Genomic DNA, 10,108 nt, shown 5'->3' on the forward strand with positions numbered 1-10,108 from the left:
TCACCTATCTTACATCATACATAAAAATCAACCAAAATGGATTAAAGACTTAAATGTAAAACCTGAAACTGAAACCTCTAGAAGAAAACAGAGAAAAGATTTCTTGACATTGATCTTGGCAATGATTTCATGGATATGATACCAAAACACAGGCGACAAAAACAAAAATAGGTAAGTGGGACTACGTCAACCTGAAAAGCATTTGCACAGCAAGGGAAAAGATCAACTGAGTGAAAAGGCATCCCGTGGAATGAGAAAATATTTGCAACCACGTATCTAATTAAAAGTTTCATTTCCAAAATACATAAGGAACTCCAACAACTCAATAGCAACAAAAAAACAGAGACAAAAACAAAAGCAAAACCCCAAATAATCTAATTAAAAATGGACAAAGGACTTGAATAGATATTTCTCCAAAGAAGACATATAAATGGCACCAGGTATATGAAAAGACACTCAGCATTATTAATTACCAGAACACTGTAAATCAATACTACAATGAGATATCACCTTACACCTGCTAGCTTGGCTACTAACAAAAAGCTTGTTTACTAATCCCTTTATGCCCCATAGCCCCTGGCTACCACTGACTTTCTTATTGCCTCCATAGTTTTGCCATTTTGAATGTCATATAATTGGAATCATGCAGTATGTAGCCTTTTCAGACTGGCTTGTCTCACTTAGTAATATGTATTTAAGATTCCTCTATGTCTTATTATGGTTTGGTAACTCGTTTCTTTTTAGTGCTGAATAATGACTCCTTGTCTGGATGTACTATAGTTTATTCACCCATTCATTTACTGAAGGACATCCTGGTTGCTTCCAAGCTCGGGAATGATAAAGAAAGCTGTTAAAAACATTTTGTGTGGAAACAATGTTTCTACTCATTTTGGTAAACACCAAGAAGTGCAACTGCAGATCTTATAGTAATGCTATTTGTAGTTTTATAAGAAACTGCCAAACATTTTCAAATTAGCCAATCTCTGCATTCCCATGGACAGTTAATGAGAAATCTTTTCAAATGCTTATTTGCCATTTGTATGTCTTTTTTAATTTTTAAAATTTGTTATGTCTTTTTTAGTAAGGTGTGTTTTCAAATCTTTTGCCAATTTTTAAGTGAGATTGTTTGGTTTTTTTATTGTTGAGTGTTAGCAAGGTTGCTCTTTTTTTTTTTTTTTTTTTTGCATTTTTTGGTAACAGTCCTTTGTCAGATATGTAGTTTGCAAATATTTTTTCTCCTAGCTTATAGCCTGTCTTCTTATTCTCTTGAGAATAATTTTAATTTTAATTAAGTTCACTTATCAATTCTTTCATGGCTTTTGCCTTTGGTGATGTATCTAAAAATTCATTGCCAATGTCATCTAGATTTTTCCCTATGTTATTTTCTATGAATTTTAAAGTTTTGTGTTTTACATTTAGGTCTTTCATCCATTTTGAGTTAATTTTTCTAATGCTCTCAGCCTTTTTGAATATAGGTAATACACATTTTTCCTTTCCATCAAGCATATTTATCAGCTGTTTTCTATAACTTAGTAAATGTTCTACTTAATAAATGAAAACATGTCATTATTGTGAATCTCTGTTTTCATCCTCCCTTTTTCTTAGGTTTCCCACTATTGGAAATCCACCTCCACTGCCATATGGGGTGTGACTGGATGATAACAGAATCTCACTGAGGATAGTTTTATGTCATTTCTGTGAGGTTCCTAGAAATATCCAGGAAAGACTGTCAAACTGAAACATGAAGTTTATTATGTGAATATGGACAAATCTAACTGATCAAAATTAACTTTTTTTCTTTTCACTGGGCTTTTTAATGGCAAGCCAAAGAAGATATCAGTGCTTCTAGAATACTGTCATATGTGACAATTTAAAAGAAAGCAGCCCAGAAAGAGGTGTATTGAGTATTTTCCTTGCTAAATTAGGTTGAAGTGGCAGAAATTCATTAATAGAAATGGTGTTAATTTATCATGAGTGATTCTCCTCCCTGGCGTACACACACACATACACACATGGAGTCTTCTAATATGTTCTCTGAATAACCCAGAAGACAGTTCCTTCACACAGGCATCAAGATGATAGAGAAAAAAAAAAAAAGTTGACAGCACAAAGAATTTCTCTCTCTCTCTCTCTCTCTCTCTCACACACACACACCTGTGTGTGTATTTAAATCACAAGTGCATCTCTAAGCCTATCATCAGATTAGACTATATTGCTGCAGCCTTTTCAATGTTCATGGTTTTATTTATTCATATAGTGTTTGAACTTAAAGAATTTCTTAATTTTCTTGTTAATGTTTATATGTCCTTTCCAATTTTTCTTGTTTCTTTTTAGTAATTTCTATTAGAGTAAGGTAAGATATAATCTTTATTCTACCATTTAAAAACAGAAATATATGCACAACATTTCTATAATCTTGAATATCAAATTGAATATATCATTATTGGAAATAATTTTCTTATACAATATTTTAATAGCATGCATTTAAATCAAGAGTTTATCCTCAAGCATGTGATCAAACGACAATACAGTAGTAGATTCCTGTTTTGTAGGTCCCTGTCTCTGAAATAGGTAACAAAATCTGAGAGGAAAGGAATACTGAATCTGGTTGCAGCTTAAAATATTCTAGACCTGGTTTGCATGATGGAAAGAAGAAAGTATGTGAGGAACGAGGGAATCCCACTGACCTATAATCAGATTCATATGTCAGCACTTCCCAAAGACATAATCATAAAGTCATATATGAGAAAGTAATGCTTCCACAAGAAAAAAAAAAAAACATAAGGTTTTGTTAATTTATTTTAGAAAAATAAAAGCAGACAATTTACAATAAATGGCTTCTGTGGATAGTAGAATAGGAGGAAAGAAATTTGGGATTCTGTTGAATTTATCAACATTAGTCCACTCACTAGAGATTCCAAAGTCAATGCACTTGCTTGATAAGCTCGATATACAGGACATAGAGTAGTTCTATTCCTTAGGTTAGTTGTCTAAAACCTAGAAATAAGGGGTAGCTCACTAAACCAAGGTAAAATGATAAAAATTCCTTGGAATAATGTAGAGAAACGTATTGAAATAATATAACGGAGTGATATCCAACTAGAAAGGTGAGAACTTTGCACATAACTTATTGCATAACTTACTTGCCCAATACACATATCATTTCAATTATGGGGTCCCAGAGTTATTTTTCTCGATGAAAAATTGAGAAATACATTGGTGATGGTAGGACCAGTACAATGTAAAGTTATTGCGATGGTTATTCTGTTTTCAACCAAGAATATGGTTTGGAGGTTCTGGCTTTGAAATGGGCTCCCTTATTTCAGTGAAAATAATTGTATTCTGGGGTGGAAGAGGTCAAATTTTAAGAGGATCTGCCAGAGGCAAAGTGAAAGTGATCACTATAATAGGCAGGAGGTCCAGACTGCTAATTAGAACAGTCTCACCCACAGTGAACTTTGACGTTAGCAAATAAATTGTCAGGTCCTTAGAAGAAAAGAAATGATCTGCCATGAAGAGTCCTCCATGCATACTAAACAATGGTAAAAATCTAAGTTTAGCAAATGGAAATCTGACTTCACACTTGACTCCAAATGGAGATTCATCGTCCCTAAACAAACTCTTAGACTTGAATTCGTTGGAAGTTCCAGAGCCCACTGAATTCAAGTGAGGACAAACACGTTGAGGGTGAATCTTTTAATACCTCACAAAAATGTCCCCCCTACGCTAAACTTCTCTAAAATTGCCAGCAGCTATATATTAAGGTGACTACTGAGAGGAAATGGAAATGCACACTTTTCATGGCATTGTTGGAAATTAGACCTGAGCTAATGCTTTTTCCTGAAAATCAGAATACTTCCTCCACCAAAGTGATGGCTTCTAAACATCAAGTGATAAATGAAGTTTTGAATTTCTTCAATTTTTTTTAAATTTTATTTATTTAAGAGAGAGTGAGAGAGAGAGAGCATGAGCAGGGGAAGAGTCAGAGGGAGAGGGAGAAGCAGACTCCCCACTGAGCAGGGAGCCCGACATGGGGCTCAATCCCAGGACCCTGGAATCACAACCTGAGCCAAAGGCAGACACTTAACTGACTGAGCCACCCAGGTGCCCCAGAACTTCTTCAATCTTATTGTGTCCCCAGTCAGTTGATAAATATGGTCAGTGATCAGTTCCTCAGTTATGGGATGTCCAGCTGCCATGGAGAGACACTGCCGTGGAGAGACACGAAAAAGCCGCTGTGATTTTTATCAGGATTGCCATGGATCTCTAGATCAATTTGAGAAAAATGAAGATCTTAGCAACAGTGAATATTCCAATCCATGTCATGATTTTCGGCTTCATTTATTTTGATTTTTGGTTTCTCTCAGTAAGATTTTGTAGTTTTCCATGTATGACTTTTGCACAATTGTGTTAAACTTATTCCTACATATTGCAATGGTGTTTTTTTCTTTAATAAATATATTATCATTTATTTACATTTATTCTCCAGTTGTTTATTGCTGTTGTATAGAAATGTATCTGATTTTGTGTATTGACCCTCTGCCTGCATTAGCTTGGATCATTAGTACAATGTTGAATAAAAGATCTATAATTAGACACACTTTTCTTTCTCAGGTCCTATGGGGGAAAACATGTAGTCTTATACCATTAAATATTTGGTTAGGAGTAATGGGGGGGAGGGCATAGATTCCTTTCATTTTGAACGGATATGAGTAAGTTCTATTCTATTCCTAATTTTCTGAGGTTTCTTTTCATAAATTTGCATTGAATTACGTATAGTACTGCGGCACCTGGGTGGCTCAGTCGTTGAGCGTCTGCCTTCGGCTCAGGTCATGGTCCCAGGGTCCTGGGATCGAGCCCCGCATCGGGCTCCCTGCTCAGCGGGAAGCCTGCTTCTCCCTCTGTCTGTTCTGCCTGTTCTGCCTGCTCTGCCTGCCGCTCCCCCTGCTTGTGCTCTCTCTCTCTCTGACAAATAAATAAACAAAATCTTAAAAAAAAAAAAAGAATTATGTATAGTACTTTTTTTCTGAATCAATTAAGATATTCATATGTCCTTTCTTTATTCTGCTAATACAATGAATTACATTGATTGATATGAATATTAAACCAGACTTTCATTTCTAGGATAAATTTCTCCTTGCTAAGTTTTTTTTTAATTATTATTATTTTAAATGAACATACCAACCATGTAACTTGGGATTCATATTGATAAGACAACATGTTTTTTGTAGTCCTGAATTAACAAATGTGATAAAGCATAATAAATAAATTAGGTGTTGGTACATATCAAAAAATAAGGCTGTTTATCCCTCCAGAGTGCTCATTAATTCATTAATTCTTATGTAATATGAGGTAATTAATGATATGAATCTGGATTGATCCTTGGTCTCATTCATTCAAAAAACAAACAAAACTTTCCTCTGTGACTAGGTCGAAACAAAGGTCATGAGCCTCAAGATTAGAGAAAATGAGACAGCTATTGATATTTTAATCATACTGAATAACTCATAATCTGAAACAATAGAATACATATAAGAAGAGAAAATTTAACAGAGTTAATTAATAGAGTTCTAAAAGGTACATATACCATCTATCACCTGTGAGATATTTTATTAGATGCACACATGGAAAAAATATGAAAGTTTCAAACTCAAAAAAATGTCCTTTCTTTATTTCCTCATATTACATAGAGCATTTGGACTATATATTCACTAAATATAAAACATATTTGAATGATATGACTTAAAATATAGTATTATTGGTGTACCAAGAAATCACCTTCCAGGTCACTAGGAGTACAAGTAAAATATAATCTTCTTTCATATAAGAAAATGTGACACATTGATTTAAATATTCCTTGGTATCAGTTCAAATTATTTTAATACGACCCTAAATTTATTAATGAGAATAATGGTTCAGGTATGAATGCTCATTATTTTTTCCATATCATTTAATTTTATTTTCATAGACCTATGCATAAGAAATTATACCAGAAAAAAAGTGTCAACCTGGAAAAAATTACTTCAGTGTTAGCAAGATCTAACATATAAAAGAATTCTGAGAGAATCTAAATGTCAATCTGAAAAATATAGCCACTTAATGGCCAATTAAGAGAGAGAGAAACTTCCAAGATAAAATAAAAATAATGTCCACAAAGCAAAATCTCTGAGTGCCGTTGACATAGGTCATCACCTTCCAGAACAGCTAAATAAACCCTGAGGCTTAGGTTAATGCAGAGAGGGAAGTAGGTATAATATAAACACAGAAATTAGATTCACTTAAACCTGGTTCACAATGTAAAATATTTTACAGTGTTGAACCCTGACGTTATGGGTTGAATTGTTCCACTACAGAAGATGTTGAAGTCCCAAGCTCCAGATGTGATCTTATTTGAAAATAGGACATTTGCAGATAACCATGGTAAGATGAGATCACTAGGGTGGACCTTAATCTATATAGTCAGTGTCCTTATAAAAAAAAAGGGGGACACTTGGACAAAGAGACAGACTCACTGGAAGTCAAAAGGGGAACACTATCTATAAATCAAGAAATGCCCAAGGCTCCCAGAAGCTAAGAGAGAAGTATGGAACAGATTTCTCCCTTACAGCCCTTAGAAGAAACCAATCCTTTTGACAGCTCTATCTCAGACTTCTAGCCTTCAGAACTGCCAGACAATACATTTCTGTTTCTAAACCACCCACTCTGTGGTACTGTTACATGAATCAGGAAACTCATATCTCTGAGGGGAAAGAAATGTGAAGAAGAAGCAGTTTAAAATGCTTTTTGGCTGCAAGTAACAGAGTATCTAATCCTAGTGGCTTAAATCTAGTTTACTCATTTAAAAAATGTTGGGAGGACAACAGCCACTAATTTCTGGGTGGTAACTCACTGAAGGAATCAGAGGTCAAAATATTTCTATTTGTGTACTCTACCCACTTTAGAGTTGAGACAGACTGCTGGTGCTATAGATCTGGCCATCAGGGCAGATGGAGTGGATATTGACCCAAACCATATTTCTTTCTTTCTTCTAGGAATTCAGTGTTTTCCCAGGAAATTTCAGTAAAATGTGTATTATGAGCTCTTGTCTATAACTTTGTTGTATGACTCCCCCCCCCATATACTAAGAAGGCTGAGGAAGCATATATTTAGGTAATTAAGTCTCTAAGGTGGAACCAGGCCAAAGAGAAGGAGCTTGAGAATAAAATTGGGATATCCAACCATAATGTCTTGCAAAGGGGCTGTTACAGTGGTTATGTCATTTTGGACCATTCAGAGCACCCAGAGCTTAAGACAGCGGTATTTGCACAGTAACACCCAGAATCCAGTCATAAAGGAAAAAACATTGAGTCTAGGTGAATATACCCAATGCAGTGGATAAGATAAGAAGAATAAAACAACCATGGGCCCCTTGATTTTTTTCAAAATCCTCCTTTGCTTTCATGTGTCTAGATGTTCCCGGGAAATTTTGTTTTATATGGTTATTCATAAATGGCACGGGAAATGTATCTAATTAACAGGTACTAATTTGTTCTTCAGATGCTTCTTACTTGGGCAACTAACTCTCTTCTATCTGCAGGGTGAAAAAGAACAAGGATTTATTAGTATTCCACATGTGGTAGAAATACAAATGTCATCCATCAAAACGTTTTCTTATAAAGGAAACCATATTGTAGCAGTTATTCATTGATATAATATTAAAATATATTATCACTTCAACACCGTATCTTAAATTTTATGCTTAAAAGAAGTTTTTCCCCTGAACAATTCTCTAGGTTGTATTTTGTTAAAATATATGCAATACTATTTTTTTATTAATGATGAGCTAATTCTTCCACTTGTGTATTAAAATAATAGCATTCCCAAATTATTACTTTATAAAGATCTAAGTAAATGCTTAAAATATACATAATCAATAACATGAGATGCAACGAAATGATCATAAAACTTATTCCCTTATCGGTATTTTGCAAATAGGCAGAGGCAGAGAGGATAAACTAAAATGTAGCCTCCATTGAAGAAATGAAAGACCGGGCTTTTTTCATTGGTAGAATTTTTAAATAAACTTGGATGAACAAGAAAATATGCGTTGAAAATATACTCAATGTCATTACATAATGAGATGTTTCAGACATAACAATCCGACGACTCTAACTAGGTGACTGTAACCTGCATTGACTGGCATGCTATCTATAAAACCAAATATTCCCAGAGCTCCTCTCACTTGTCCCTGCTGATGCTAATTAAAATGCTGTGGCATTGTATCATTTAAGAACTGCATTTTGCTGCTAATCAAAGAATTGTAAAATAGAAGTGAGTTAAGCATATGCAAGTGTCTCTTCTGCTCTCACATAAAATCAGTGTTGACCCCAGTGTAGGGCAGCAAGGTGGCTCCGTGGCCATCTGCTCATGGCTAGTGGCAGGTGGCTCCCATGCTCATATTCCTGGTGGCTGGGGGGGAGGCATGGTCTAGGAAAAAAGGTGCATCTCCTAACTGATTAGCCCCCTTTCAAGAGATTTCTCTCAAACTCCCAGGCAAAGCCTTGCAAGTACATGTCACTGGGCATTGCTGGTTGAAGATACCTTAGAAAATCGTCTTTAAGTTGTATATCATGCCGTTCCAAATAAAATGAGGGTTCCGTTACTATAAAGCAAGGAGAACATGGATACTGGGATGACACATTTAGGAAAAGCAAGCAAAGTACTGTGATGTGTGTTCATGGAATGGTAGTTTGGGTGAAGAAATTCAGGTGTTTACCAAAGAGGAGAGAAATTTACGATGCTCTGATATATGCTTGGAAGTGTAGTGTATAAAACCATCAGACCTGTCTGTTCAGATATGGGACACAAAGAAAACAGGCAGCCTTCAGTTCACAATGTGGAACCTTGTAATGAAGAGTCCAGAAAATAAGAACACTACTGTAGAAACACATTAGAGACATGTCAGTGTATTCAACTATGAGGGGGATGATTAAATTAGAAGTCTCTTCTGATCTCTTATATGCATCATTTTGTTATTTACTATAGAAGTGTAAGATTACTGCCTGGCTTAAGAATAGTGGACGTGCAATTTTCCAAATGGTTGATTCTTCTTCTAGACACATCTCAGTAAGATTTGTACTGAGTCATTTTTAATGATCTCTTTTTTTTTTTTTAAGATTTTATTTATTTATTTGAGAGAGAGAGAGAGAGCACATGAGAGCGGGGAGGGTCAGAGGGAGAAGCAGACTCCCTGCTGAGCAGGGAGCCCGATGCGGGACTCGATCCCGGGACTCCAGGATCATGACCTGAGCCGAAGGCAGTTGCTTAACCAACTGAGCCACCCAGGTGCCCTTTAATGATCTCTTATCAATAGTCTAAGGCTATAGAGAAGAACTCTATTTTCTATGGAAATATGGAGAATAAATGTACTACTAGTGTCCACTGAAAATCTAATGAACATGAAAGAGATTATTCCAGTGACTTTAATTTCTACTATACAAATCCCTTCACCTGTTATTTAAAGATTTTTATTAAAGGGACACCTGGCTGGCTCAGTTGGTAGAGCATGTGACTCTGGATTTCAGGGTTGTAAGTTCGATCCCTACGTTGGGTGTAGAGACTACTTTAAAAAGGTATATATATATATATATATGATTTTTATTAAAATACCCTATTTCTATAAAGTGAAAATTATCTCCATTTTATATTGATGTTTATTTATATTGCTTTGATATTAATTTTTCAGAAAAGAGAAAGCAATCAAAGCTTCCTAAATATTCTACAATTGATACATGATTGTATTATTCATTATTGTAATGAATATGTATATTATACGTATTACATTTATATACATTATATGTAGTACATTATATGTATTACATATATATTATATGTAGTATTCATTATTGATACATGAATTCAGTCACTAACCATATTTTATGTATTTAAATATTTCAAGGCCCTACATTAGTCCTGTATCATCTTTACTAGAACATTCATGATTATTCAAAAGGTGTGCGATCTATGCCTAATAGCAAATGTACCAAACTTCTCAGTATACTTTCTAGAATAACAAATAATAGCTCAATAATTTCAAAATACATACTTACTTTTCAGGAAATGAGAACAC

The 10,108-nt window shown here is 34.8% G+C and overlaps 1 non-coding gene across 1 annotated transcript; it reads left to right on the top strand.

Annotated features, from left to right (window-relative positions):
* The first annotated feature begins 9,519 nt into the window (after positions 1-9,519).
* TRNAQ-CUG lies at positions 9,520-9,592 on the top strand. Its single transcript has one exon. It is a non-coding gene; the product is annotated as a tRNA-Gln (tRNA).
* The last annotated feature ends 516 nt before the right edge of the window (positions 9,593-10,108 follow it).

Source organism: Phoca vitulina, unplaced genomic scaffold (assembly GCF_004348235.1).
Source record: "Phoca vitulina isolate PV1807 unplaced genomic scaffold, GSC_HSeal_1.0 scaffold17, whole genome shotgun sequence".
Taxonomy (NCBI): domain Eukaryota; kingdom Metazoa; phylum Chordata; class Mammalia; order Carnivora; family Phocidae; genus Phoca; species Phoca vitulina.